Source organism: Xyrauchen texanus, unplaced genomic scaffold, assembly GCF_025860055.1.
Source record: "Xyrauchen texanus isolate HMW12.3.18 unplaced genomic scaffold, RBS_HiC_50CHRs HiC_scaffold_89, whole genome shotgun sequence".
Classification (NCBI taxonomy): Eukaryota; Metazoa; Chordata; class Actinopteri; order Cypriniformes; family Catostomidae; genus Xyrauchen; species Xyrauchen texanus.
Window position 1 is genome coordinate 52,501 of NW_026266896.1, and position 5,690 is coordinate 58,190.

At 44.2% G+C, this 5,690-nt stretch overlaps 1 pseudogene; it reads left to right on the top strand.

Moving 5' to 3' along the window:
- LOC127642837 (nucleotidyltransferase MB21D2-like) overlaps nucleotides 1–4,667 on the top strand; it is a 7,600-nt pseudogene extending 2,933 nt beyond the window's left edge.
- The last annotated feature ends 1,023 nt before the right edge of the window (nucleotides 4,668–5,690 follow it).

The window sequence follows — 5,690 nt, forward strand, 5'->3', positions numbered from 1 at the left end:
TCTTAGTCGAGGGTTTGTTTTGTTCAAGTGTCTGTTGGCTGCCAGGAATGTTCGTTGTGTTTGTACAGGAAGAGTGTTGGTGGGCACTATTGTATTATTCCTCCCTGTTGCACTGAGTAGGGGTGAAATGATTAGTCGGCGTTATCGACAACATCGACAATAAAAAAAAATTGTTGTCAAAGTCAACTTTGATCTTCTTTACCGTAACATGAGTTTGAATCCAGGGTGTGCTGAGTGACTCCAGCCAGGTCTCCTTAGCAACCAAATTGGCCCGGTTGCTAGGGAGGGTAGAGTCACATGGGGTAACCTCCTCGTGGTGGTGATTAGTGGTTCTCTCAATGGGGCGTGTGGTGAGTTGTGTGTGGATCGTGGAGAGTAGCATGAGCCTCCACATGCTGTGAGTCTCCTAAGCAACCATATTGGCCCGGTTGCTAGGGAGGGTAGAGTCACATGGGGTAACCTCCTCGTGGTGCGTGATTAGTGGTTCTCGCTCTCAATGGGGCGTGTGGTGAGTTAGCGTGTGGATCGTGGAGAGTAGCATGAGCCTCCACATGCTGTGAGTCTCCTAAGCAACAATATTGGCCCGGTTGCTAGGGAGGGTAGGGTCACATGGGGTAACCTCCTCGTGGTCGTGATTAGTGGTTCTCGCTCTCAATGGGGCGTGTGGTGAGTTGCGTGTGGATCGTGGAGAGTAGCATGAGCCTCCACATGCTGTGAGTCTCCGCGGTGTCATGCACAACGAGTCACGTGATCAGATGCGCGAATTGACGGTCTCAGAAGCGGAGACAACTGAGACTCGTCCTCCGCCACCCGGACTGAGGCGAGCAACAGCGCCACCACAAGGACCTACTAAGTAGTGGGAATTGGGCATTCCAAATTGGGGAGAAAATGGGATAATAAATACATAAATAAATAATGTCATGGGGACGCACATTCCCCTCACGCGCGCGGTTCACAACATATTGATTCGAAATGTGTGTTGTGGTGTGTATCTTATCTTGAAGGAACTCGGGGATACGCAGCTCTATTTAAGTGAGCTCTATTTTGTGAGTTAAAAATGGATCTAAGGGTAGCCCATAATATAGTGCAACAAAATAAGTTTTTGTTTTTTGGCTTGTTTTACAATAGGGCTGCAATTAATGATTATTTTTATAATCGCTTAATCAAATGATTATTCGGCGATTAATCGTTAGCTCTTAACCGATTATTCAGCTTGTGCCCCGACTTTTTAATATTATATTCAACATTCTCAGATAACACTTTTTTTTTCTGCAGTACAGCTGCTAAATTAAATGTACGCAGTTTTAAACGAGTTTTACATATTTATATTGAAAAACAAAAACGTATAATGGGCTGAAGACTTCCTGTCTCACTTTTCTGTTCACTTCAATCGATCTTTAACTCACAAAACAACAAACTCACTTTGTTTCTCAAGTAAATGTGTCTTGTTTGAAGGATTTTTCGATGTTTTTAAATGGACAAAAAACAAAAACACTTGATAACAAGAGGATTTATTTTGCAATTATTATCGTTACTGAATTAAATGTAATTATTTGTGTCTTTAATACAGTGAATATCATTTAGAGGTGTTTTAAAAGACGATGTTATCCTCTTAATACAACATTTAAAGTCGGGGCACAAGCTGAATAATCGGTTAAGAGTTAACGATTAATCGCTCGATTAATCGAGTATCAAAATAATCATATTAATGGCGTTTATACAAACAATCATTCGATCAATTATACAAGCAAACCAAAATAAAACATTTTTATGTGACGTCACAAGTCAATTGGGAGAAGTTGAGCTTGCATATAATTATTCAAGGTGTTTCTTCAACTTTCATGTGCTTGATTTGGACTTATTTACCTTTTTTTTTTATCATTAGTAACATGAAGATCACATTAATCCGGAACTCTAAACTTTTTATCAGGCCTTCATTTATTTTCGGTATATGGGTTATTGGCAAATAAGGACATCCGAGGTGATACAAATCTGGTTTATATCAAGATGTGCTCAATTCCCCACTACTTAGTAGGTCCTCGTGGTGGCGTGGTTACTCGCCTCAACTCTGAGTGTCCTCCACGTCTGAGACCGTCAATCCGCGCATCTGATCACGTGACTCGTTGTGCATGACACCGCGGAGACTCACAGCATGTGGAGGCTCATGCTACTCTCCACGATCCACACACAACTCACCACACGCCCCATTGAGAGAACCACTAATCACCACCACGAGGAGGTTACCCCATGTGACTCTACCCTCCCTAGCAACCGGGACAATTTGGTTGCCTAGGAGACCCGGCTGGAGTCACTCAGCACGCCCTGGATTCGAACTTGCGACTCCAGGTGTGATAGTCAGCGTCACTCGCTGAGATACCCAGACCCCCTAATGAAGTTTTTTCAAAAGTTTATAGTACTTCTTAACCAAGTGGACAAAAGTGTCATTGAAAAACATGTTTGAGATGAAATATGAGACAAAACAATAACAAATCAAGGGAAATATCACTTGTGAGCAGGATATGTTTATATGACGCTGTCATCAAGCTGTTCCTTTGGTAATAATGGACCAAATCATGCAAAAAAAATTAAAATATTATTTAATTGTGTGTATTTAGGATACATCAAATGCTAGCTATGAAATTAGCCTTAGCAAGAAAAAAAGAGTCTGCCATTTATATTATATCATTTCATCAGCGTCATTTCCAGCACAGAATGAAAGCTTTTACTTCTCCGACGCTGGAAACACATAAGTTGAGTTCCCTCAATTGAGCTGAGTAACGGCATCTCCTAAACGTGTGTATTTAAGTTCATATAGAAAGAACTTAACTCTTTAATGAAGCTATAGGTGCAAGTAGATTTAACTCAGATTTGCTATTAATACAGTAATATTGTTGTTTCAACTAATAATCTTAATTTAATAGACTCAAACTTACTGTATGTAGTACAATAACACCGCTTAAATAATAAAGATTATAACTTATTATAGGTGAAACATTAAAGATGACATCATAATAGCTTTTAATGTAAAATAATGAGATCTTTATACTGTCAGAGCAGGCTGCATATATGAAAACACACAGAAATATATATATATATTTGGTGGTGGACATAAATGTACTGTAATGGTGATTTGAGAGATGGTGGTGACTGTGGGGATCGAACCAGCAACCTTCTGATTACCAGTTATTTCCTTTAGCCCACTACGCCACCACCACTCCATATAATCATTCCTGTCACTGTTACTTGATTAAAATAAGTCATTTATCCCAACATAAGAGTCACCGGCATTTTAAATAGATCGATATAAACATTGAAACCAATTTTTATTCCGAAAATAACCACTAGATGGTGCCATAAAGCTTGTTTTTGTCTTGCACTGATTATGACATTTCCTGTTCACAGGCATGGTGCAAAAGCTGGACCAGAAACTTCCAGTTGCCAACGAGTACCTGCTGTTGTCAGGCGGGGTAAGAGAGGGCGTGGTCGACATGGACCTGGACCAGTTGACGGTTTACGCCCGTGGGGCGGATTACGACATGGACTTTACGCTACTGGTGCCTGCACTCAAACTTCACGACCGAAACCAGCCCGTCACGCTGGACATGCGCCATTCTGCGCTATGCCATTCCTGGCTCAGCTTGCGTTTGTTTGACGAGGGAACCATTAGCAAGTGGAAGGACTGTTGCACCGTAGTCGACCACATTAATGGCACCACCAACTACTTCTTCTCTCCCACGCTAGTGGCCGACTGGTTCTACGAATCCATCAGCGTGGTTCTGGCGGAGATTCAGAAGAAACCGCAGCGTGGAGTTCCACGTGTCGAGAAGGTGGAGCGAAACGGAACGGTGATCTCCATTATCTTGGGCGTCGGAGGCAGCCGAATGTTGTACGACGTGGTTCCGGTGGTGTCGTTCAAAGGCTGGCCGGCGGTGGCCCAGAGTTGGTTGATGGAGAACCATTTTTGGGATGGGAAGATCACGGAAGAGGAAGTTATTAGCGGGTTTTATTTGCTTCCTGCCTGCTCTTCCACAGGCCAGAAGGAAAACGAGTGGCGCTTGTCGTTTGCACGTAGCGAGGTGCAACTAAAGAAATGCATCTCCGCAAGTCTGATGCAGGCGTACCAGGCATGCAAAGCTCTCATTATCAAGCTACTATCTCGACCCAAAGCTATTAGCCCATACCACCTGCGCTCGCTAATGCTCTGGGCCTGTGACCGCCTGCCGCACACGTACTTGGGGCAGGAAGACTACGCCGCTCACTTCCTGTTGGGTTTGATCGACGACTTGCAGCACTGCCTGGTCAATAAGACCTGCCCCAATTACTTTATCCCACAATGCAACATGTTAGAGCACCTGAGCGACGATATGGCCATGTTGCATGCGGCGCAAGCTGTCGTCCGTGCGTTCCGACCCCGCAGAACACTTGCGGAGCGCCATCGAGCACACCAAAGCTGCGTCTCGCCTCACTCTCGAGCTTCAATGGCGCGGTGGAAGTTCAAACCTGCCTTCGCCGCTGTCGGACCCGGTAACGACCAGCCACCGGATGACCGACTCGCCAAGAAACTCCAGCAGCTGGTCACGGAGAATCCGGGAAATCCATCTCCGTTTTTATCAACCCAGACGACGTCACGCGACCTCACTTTCGCGATCGATGACAAATTCTTTTAAAGCTGCGCCCCCTGATCTTGCTTGATTGGACGGTTTGATTTTTCTGGCTTTAAATTAGCCCGGAACCAAGAAGTCACAACTAACACTGATGCTACTGTACGTGTGTGTTTTTGCGGGATATTGAACGCAAATGGACATGATCCTGTTTTGTAGCTGCCAGTTAAATTAATGTTTGCATATCTGTTTTACCCGTTATGGACGCTAAGTTATGGCTGGTTGTAGGGAAGGATTTCGGGGAGGACAATTTGTGCATGGCTCATTAATAACAGGAGTCCCATATCTACACTTATAAGTGCAATTAGACAAAATGTATTTATAGATAATTGCTTTACTTGTAATTACACTGTAACATAATACTGTAAACACACTACTTTAGACACACCTGCTGAAATGTAGTCACAAAATGTCACTGCACACACACTAAATACAAATTCTGTGCATATCTCTTTTGGGTGAATCTCACGAGAAACATACTGAGGACGCATTTCACCTAAAAACTGGTAGCTCAGTGGTAAAGACGCTGACTATCACACCTGGAGTCGCGAGTTCGAATCCAGGGCATGCTGAGTGACTCCAGCCAGGTTTCCTAAGCGACCAAATTGGCCCGGTTGCTAGGAAGGGTAGAGTCACATTTACATTTATGCATTTGGCAGATGCTTTTATCCAAAGCGACTTACAGTGCACTTATTACAGGGACAATCCCCGGAGCAACCTGGAGTTAAGTGCCTTACTCAAGGACACAATGGTGGTGGCTGTGGGGATCAAACCAGCAACCTTCTGATTACCAGTTATGTGCTTTAGCCACTACGCCACCACCTCTCCACTATCACATGGGGTAACCTCCTCGTGGTCGCTACAATGTGGTTCGTTCTCAATGGGGCGTGTGGCGAGTTGTCAGTGGATGCCGCGGAGAATAGCGTGAAGCCTCTACACACACTATATCTCCGTGGCAACACGCTCAACACGCCACATGATAAGATGCGTGGATTGACGTCTTGGATGCGGAGGCAGCTAATTCGTGAT